The 8,484-nt window shown below is 42.5% G+C and overlaps 1 protein-coding gene across 3 annotated transcripts in view; it reads right to left on the bottom strand.

Moving 5' to 3' along the window:
* Window positions 1-8,484, bottom strand: part of LOC137423217 (transmembrane protease serine 2-like) — a 245,594-nt gene that overhangs the window by 131,941 nt on the left and 105,169 nt on the right. The window lies entirely within an intron of this gene.

The following is an 8,484-nucleotide window of genomic DNA, read 5'->3' as shown; positions in this document are numbered from 1 at the left end:
CACACAATTTATGTACTTTACATAACGTTAATAGGAATACATGGCCGTGTAGATGGGAATTCAGTTTGTTTGAAATAAATCACAAATATCAGATGAAAGTGAAAAAAAACCTATGTGGTGTGAATGGCAATGTTCCTCGCTGAAATGTGAAAAAACTGAATTACTTGCGAACGCATAACTGTGAGATTATGGCGGCAAAGTTGGAACATCACGTGATCCTAGCAGAAGTACCCGGCATTGCCGGGTGGGGGAGGGGAGACCCGTACATTCGCCCTCTCGACTCAAGCTCGTATTTCATTCGTATTCGAAATCGAAAGGGGAAAGGGGAAATCCTTCGTATTCGAATTCGTAAACACGAAATATGAATTAAAATTTAATTCATATCGCACAAAATCGACACAAAACACGGTCGCATAAAGGTGAAAAACCGTAATCGCTTTTCGCCCTGAATTACGTGCAAACGTGTGACGTGTGACGGGATGGAACATCACGTGATCGCTCTGAGCGAATCAGCGAGCTCTGGCGCCGGCTGAGATTAGCGGGTACTTCGCTGAAATGCGCTGACGTAAATATGAATAAAAAATATGGATCTCGTCAAATATGGTCTCAGCCATGTTCGTCCCAGGCTCAATGGCCATGTCTATGCCAAATATCAAGCACGTGAGCCTCTCCGTTTCGGAGTCTATCGGTAACATCTATCTATCTATCTATCTATCTATCTCTCTCACTCTCACTCTCACTCTCACTCTCACTCTCACTCTCACTCTCACTCTCACTCTCACTCTCACTCTCACTCTCACTCTCACTCTCACTCTCACTCTCACTCACACACACACACACACACACACACACACACACACACACACACACACACACACACACACACACAGTTTTATATATATATAGATTAATGTGTCATACATTCGTGGACAAAGTTTGCACATCCTTTGAAAAAAAGCAGGGAAATGAGTACACATGCTTGAGGTAAATAATTCCAGCAACTGATGGTTTGGTGAAGGACCATCTGATGCCAAAACCATTGGTGTTTTCCATCCATTTTCGAGGAGATGGGGAATGTGTGAATGCTTTCATCGTGGACTTTCCTGTCTGAGGGACTTTAGCACAGGCTGGTATGTGGATTGGGAAGAAGCAACATTATTACAAAGCTGCTGATGGAAAACGTCTTGACACTGGAAAAGCCTGGAGAAATTGCATCTAGCATGGAAGCGGCAGATCTTAGCAGGCAGGCAGGATCTTTCCCGCTCTAGCAGGGAAAATGGCCTTAAAATGCATGTTGTTGTTGTTGTTGTTGTTGTTGTATGGAAGCGGCAGATCACCAGACAACAGAAAAAGCCCTACTTCTTCCATCAACTACGAAAAATGTCAGACAAAGGTGTGCATTTTGGCGTGATAAGAAATGCTTCTGGTGTGGCAAGCAAAATCCCATGGCTAATGTTTGTCATTAGAAGATGTCAGAATGCCATAAGTGCAAAAAAAAAACATAAGACACTTAGGCAGGAAATGCCATTCTGGCAACAAAGTGAAAGTCTTACTGCAGCCGGAACAACCTAAATGAACACCAGCTATCGGGGACGCCTCTTTGCAGTGGTAGTAACACCCAACGCAAGTCGGGGCCCAAATCTTCCCCATTCTTCCCTGCTGCCCGAATTTGTCAGGCCAGCGTGGTCACTGTCAGATTGCCGATTGGTCCCTATGAGCTGGCCCTTTCCCTCTTCTGTCTCTGTCTCTCTCTGTCTATCTGTCTGTCTGTCTCTATCTGTCTGTCTCTGTCTGTCTGTCTCTGTCTGTCTGTCTCTGTCTGTCTGTCTCTTTATGTCTGTCTGTCTCTGTGTGTCTGTCTCTGTCTGTCTGTCTGTCTCTGTCTGTCTGTCTCTGTTTCTCTCTGTATCTGTGTGTGTCTCTGTGTCTGTCTCTGTCTCTGTCTCTCTCTGTCTGTCTGTCTCTATCTGTCTGTCTGTCTGTCTCTGTCTGTCTGTCTCTCTCTGTCTCTCTGTCAGTCTCTGTCTGTCTCTGTCTGTCTCTGTCTCTCTCTCTCTGTCTCTCTCTGTGTCTCTCTCTCTCTGTGTCTCTCTCTCTCTCTCTCTCTGTGTCTCTCTCTCTCTGTGTCTCTCTGTACCTCTCCCTCTCCCTCTACCTCTACCTCTCCCTCTACCTCTACCTCTCCCTCTACCTCTACCTCTACCTCTACCTCTACCTCTCCCTCTCCCTCTCCCTTTCTCCTTCTCTAACTCTGTCGTGGCCCTGACTTTGTGATGGTGGGGTACACCATACTGGATGTGGGGGATCTCTGGGTCACTCCTGCAAGATTAATCGGCTGTCTCTGTGCCGCAGGCTTGACCGAGAGAACTGCCTGGCACTACACAACAACAACAACAACAACAACAAACCAAATGAACGATAACGTCAAAAATCCAGTATGTTCATACAGCAGCAAAAGTGGAATTTGTGTCTGACACTGAGAACGATGAGAAACTACCTATCTTCACACTTTGCTGTGAAAGCCAAAGTGGTAACTGAAATGTTGTCAACATGAAGATTGAAGGGATTTATCAACTCATAGAACTGGACATGGGAGCAGACTAGACTTGTGGTTCCGGTTCCATGAGCTTGGTTGGCCGTTTTTGGGCTCTGCCAAATTCCTCAAAGACAGGTACTCCCGGTAGTTTTGTCGAGTTTTTGCTGTTTATTTTGCTGTCTCTGTATTTACTGTATGCTTCTAGTTTGGTTTTTGTTTTAAAACTTGTGCCAATTTGTAACTATTCGTCGAACCTTTCGTGCCGGTTTTTTGAGGCCGACATTTTCCTTGTCCAAGTCCACAGATGTCTTTTTTATTGTCTTTTCTCCCAACTACCTTCAGCCTTTTTGTTTTCTTCCCAGTCCCCTTATTTCTCCTTCAAATCCTCACAATTATAACCCCTGTTTAGTGTCTAAAAAAAAAAAAACATTTCCTTGTTACCTCCAAACTTTTCACCTCCCCCGACCACCCTACTTCCCCCACTTCTACTTCCTCTTCCGGCCTCCTCAATTTTTGCAGTTTTCCACTCTGCATTCCCACTCTGATCGTGAAGTTATTCACTAACCAGCTCAAAATTCTTTTCTTCAAGCTTTTGCTCCACTCTTCTCTGCTCTTCTTCGACCTAACCCTCAATATCAATAATTAACAAAATAATGAAAAAGGTAATTGCTCCTGACGTACCTACCAAATGCTTACATACACCTCACATCTTACCATCATGGTCTTCACGGTGCTATTTAAAATGTTTCAACTTCCTTTTTCACCCATGTTGAATCCTCTATTCCATTATAATTCGCTCTTCATTTTCCTCTTCAAAAGTTTGTTTTCAAATAAATCCTTCAACCATACCAACACATACAGCTCCTCCTTTCTACATTCTCTAAACTTGCCTTTATATCACCCCTCCAACGTTTTCAAATACATATCCGACTTGAAAATTTCAAGAACCCCAACTTGCAATGGATGCTTGTGTTTCATTAATCGTTCCTTTTGTACAACACAACCACGTCCCACTCCATGTCCCCTCCCTCTACTCCTTCCTACCCCCATTCCATCACGACCTTCCCCCTACCCCTCCCTTACAAAACTTCCCCCTCACCCCTTCCCTTCAAATCTCCATCCTCACCCCTCCCCTTCAAATCTCTCCCCTCCCCTTCAAAACCCCTGCCTTATCCCTTTCCCTCAAAGTTACCCACTCTCCCTTCCCCTTCAAAACTTCCCCTTCACCCCTCCCCTTCAAAACTCCCCCCTTCACAACTCCCCCCTCACCCCTCCACTTCAAATCTCCCGCTCATCTTTCCCCTTCAAAAATTCCCCTTAACCCCTTTCCTTCAAAACTCCCACCTAGCCCCTCCCTTTCAAAACTCCCTCCTCAACCCTCCCCAACCCTCCCCTTCAAATCTCCCCCATCACCCCTCCCCCTCAAAACTAACCCTCACCCCTCCTCCTCAAAGTCACCTCTTAACTCATCCACAAAGTTGCCTCCTCCCCCCTTCCTCTCTCTTACAACTCATTCCTCCACCTTCTCCAATCTTCTACTAAACTCTGCCCCCCCCCCCCCTCAAATTACTTCTCACTGTGCTTCATCCCATCACCATCTAGCCTTTTGTCCTCCTCATCCTCCCCTTTCTCCAAGCTCTTCTGCAATCTCTGACATACTGTCAACAGCTTTCCCTACCTCCTCCTCTCCTCCCTCATCTTATCCTATCCCTTCCCTCCCTTCTCCTGTATCCAATGCTCCCCCTTCCTCTTATTTAACGGTATGGACCTCAAACATCTGGGGCCTTCGCTCAAACTTCACTGATCTCTCAATACAGGTTGCTTCTGACAAACCAGACTTGATCTGCTCAACAAAAACTTTCCTCCTTCAAGATGTCTCTGACTCCTTAGTGTCTCTCCCTGGTTACTCCCTCTTCTGGTATGATGGAACTGACCCTCATCCAGGTGGTGGGGTTGCTTTCTTTATAAAAAAAACTCTCTTTCTCACTCTCTCTGCACTGCCCTCACTCCACCACACCCTCAGGAGTACCTCTGGCTATGGCTTCAAATCCGCTCCCACCTTTTGATCATATGTGTGTTGTACCGTCCACCAAATAGCGAGGACTCCATTTACATCTCGCTGTCCGACAACATGGACCGTATGGGTGTGGGTACCTCTCACACGAGCCATGGACCTCAGTAACTCATTGGGATTGACACAATCTGTCAATTTCCCGACCCAGATCTGTCAACGATACATCATTCCTTCTGGACTTGGTTATGACTAACTTCCCTGAAAATGTCTGCATTTTTTTCTTCTCCTCCAATCGGTTCGTCTGATCATATGCTTGTTAAAGTGTATGTTTCTTTTCTGTATGTTTCTCTCTGGCCATTTTCAGGAAATATCCTCAGCGTCGACAAGTCTACATTTTACTCAGGTCGCCTGGCATGGTTTTCAAATAGCCATCAAACTTCTGGACTGGTCTCTCATCTCTACTGTCTCTGACATCAACTCATCCTGGGAATTCTTCCAAAGATATTTGCTCTCTCTCATGCACAGATTTATACCATCTCGTCTTCAGTTGTCATACCCTTCCTCCCACCCATGGTACACTGAATGTTGTGGTAAGGAAGTTGCCCTGAAACAACCTCCCTTTGCCTCATTGAAGGTAAATCCAACGGAAGGCAATCTCAGTTCCTTCCACAAAGCTCGGAACAAGTGTGTGTCTACCCTCAGGAGAGCCAGGAAACAATATCTCTCTACTCTCAAGACTGAACTCTCAAACCTGTCTCCTGCAAATCCTGGTGGCATCTGGTCAAATCTGTTTCTGGTGTTTGTTCCCCTTCCATCCCCTCCCTTACCTCAAACGGCTACACAGCTGACAATGCCCGTGAAAAATTTGGATGCCTCAACTCTGTGTTTGCCTCAAAATATTGTGTCCCAAACCCATCGCTCTCTGTACCCATCTTACCCAGTCGTACCCAGCTGCTCCTGGGCTCTGTGTCCTCTCCTGACAAGTTGGAGAAGTATCTGTCAATCCTCAACTCTGATTCTGCAAATTGACCAGACGGCATCAGCCCACGGGTCCTAAAATCCTGCTCTGCCGCTCTTTCACACCCTCTATCACACCGCTTTACACAAAAAATGTGCAAAACAGATCCTTGCAACTGTGGGAGAAATTATAAGCAAAATAATTATTCTACCCCGTGTTCTTAGAAGAAGAGAGAGTAGGCGAATTATCGCTGGCATTCTGACTGAATTTCTTGTTTTAAATTCATTTATCGGGATACAGTAACTCTTACGGAGGCAATGTTAGACCACCAAGCCTTACAAACCTTACAAACCTGGTTCCTTACAAACCAAGCAATGGTAAATCAATTTGGTGTAGTTTTTAATAAAGGTACTGTAATTATTACCCACGCCAGAGGAGAGGATATTGCATTTTAGTCCGTTTGTTTGTTACTTGGCAAAAAAAAATAAAAAAATTGCAATTATGTTGATCACTCCGGTTTGTGTGTTTGTTTGTTGGTTTGTGTGTGTTTGTTTATTTGTTACTTGGCAAAAAAAAAAAAATTGCATGTTCATCACCAGTTTGTGTGTGTGTTTGTTTGTGTTTGTGTGTTTGCCTGTCCGCTCACTTATACTTGCCTACAGGTTACAGTTTTTAACTGATCTTCACGAAACTTCAGGAAATGGTAGAGTTTGTGTTCCGCCGACAAATTCCTATATTTTTTGAGGTCAAAAGGTAAAAAGGTTAACATAGGCCAAAGGTCAACCCCTTTTTTTCAAATTTTAAAATCCTCAATTTTCATCCGATTGACTTGAAATTTGAATAAGATTTACATATCGGCTAACTGAATTCAACCACCAACTATTTTTGAGATCAGCATAGGCCAAAAGGTCAACATAGGCCAAAGGTCAACAACCATTTCAGATTTCTAATATCCTCAATTTTCATCCGATTGACTTGAAATTTGAAAAGGATTGTTATATCAGCTAACTGAATTCAACCACCTACTATTTTTGAGATCAACATAGGTCATAAGGTCAACATCGGCCAAAGGTCAACCACTTTTTAAAAATAACTAAAATCCTCAATTTTCATCCGATTGACTTGAAATCTGAATAACATTTGCATGTCAGCTTACTGAAACCATCCACCAAATATTTTTGAGGTCAACATTGGCCAAAAGGTCAACATAGGCCAAATTTCTAAAATTGTCAATTTTCATTAGAATAACTAACTTTGAAGACGATCTGCATATCAGGTCACTGAATTCAACCACAAATTATTTTTGAGGTCAAAAAGACGCTCCACTGAGTGCCATTCTACTTTGTTCTGATTTGCAAAGTGTCGCTCTATAAGTGATTTTTCATTTGTTTGTTTGTCTGTCTGTCTGTCTGTTTGTTTGTTTGTCCGCACAGAATAAATACGATTTTCTCTGCAACCGTTGGTCCTATTGTCAAGAAATTTTCACCATAAGTGCAACTCCACCTGTATAATTTTTAAATTATAATTAAGATGTCATACGTCATGAAAAAATTTGCACCTCTATATCTCCGAAATCGCATGGCATGGCTCATTGTAAAGAACTCTCCATGGGGAATAAAATATCATAATGATGATGTCACAGGTGCCTCCATTATGACGTCATAATTCGACAAGTACCAAACGGCATCCGATCAAGATGAAATTTCTTGAGAATCATCTCGGGATAAATTGGTGGGGGAAAAAAATGATGTCGTCAGTCACGTGGTTCGGCCGCCATCTTGTAAAAACCGAAAAACTTTGCACCTCTATATCTCCGAAAGCGCTGCAAAGAAAAAATTGAGGCATGGCTTATTGTAAAGAGCTCTCCATGTGGAATAACATATGTTAATGATAATGTCATAGGTGCATCCATTATGACGTCATAATTCGACAAGTACAAAATGTCATCCGATCAAGATGAAATTTCTTGAGCATCATCGAGGGATAAATTGGTGGAGAAAAAAAAAATAACGATGACGTCATTGGTCACGTGGTTCGGCCGCCATATTTGTTTTCACACAAAAGCCTTAAAACCCATTGAAAACACGTCCTGGTGAGGGTCTGCTATCTCTGATCGTTCTTTCTTGTTTCTTTATGAATAAGGGTGATATAGTTAAATATATGGTGCATTGAATTATAGTGTTGGGATTATATATTCCCAATGATGAATTAATCTGCACGATGTTACATAATATGATTCATTTGTACCATGTAATATATTGTGCTTTGGGACATGGTATTGAAATTAACTCTTTCCAATGTTGAATTCATCTACTGTATATTATGCTACATACATCAAAATAAAGCTCTTTCACGAGCCTCGATTCAGTACACAAAAAAAATAAAAAATAAAAATACATGACTAATTATAATTTAGGAAATCTTGTAACATGTTAAACATGTGTATGTATCAATGTTTTACTAAATAAAGGAAAATACATTTGCGCCAGAATGTCTGACATTACGAATGGTATCTCGTAATCTATATGTCCTATTGATCTAATTTTACATTTCAGACAATACCAACTATTTGCAAAGGCTTGCACACCCTCTGTGACTCATCTTGAGGTTAAATTGACCATGGTTAACTTTTGAAAGTTAATTAACTTGAAATGCAACCTCACTCTGATTATTGTTTTACAATCTGCATATCTGTCCTTGCAAACATGAGATGAAACAGACTTCCATTGTATCAAGCAACTTGCTGCCCTCAGGTTCAGGCAACAATGCAAATATCCCTTTCCCCTGGTTTGAGGACATGAGGGTGTACAAGGACTGATTTTTGAGACTGTCAGTGGAGCGAGCTATGATGTCAGGCAGGCAACATGACTCGTCTCTCCTATCAATGATGTGCACCTTATGACAGTTTGCACTGTAAATATATATTTTTTAATAAAAAACGATTCCATGAACCTTTGAGCAGGTCTTTGGGGAGGG

Source organism: Myxine glutinosa, chromosome 3 (assembly GCF_964187855.1).
Source record: "Myxine glutinosa chromosome 3, kmMyxGlut1.1, whole genome shotgun sequence".
NCBI classification, from domain to species: Eukaryota; Metazoa; Chordata; class Myxini; order Myxiniformes; family Myxinidae; genus Myxine; species Myxine glutinosa.
Note: the sequence above shows the minus strand (reverse complement) of the source record. Positions and strands in the feature narration are given on the sequence as shown.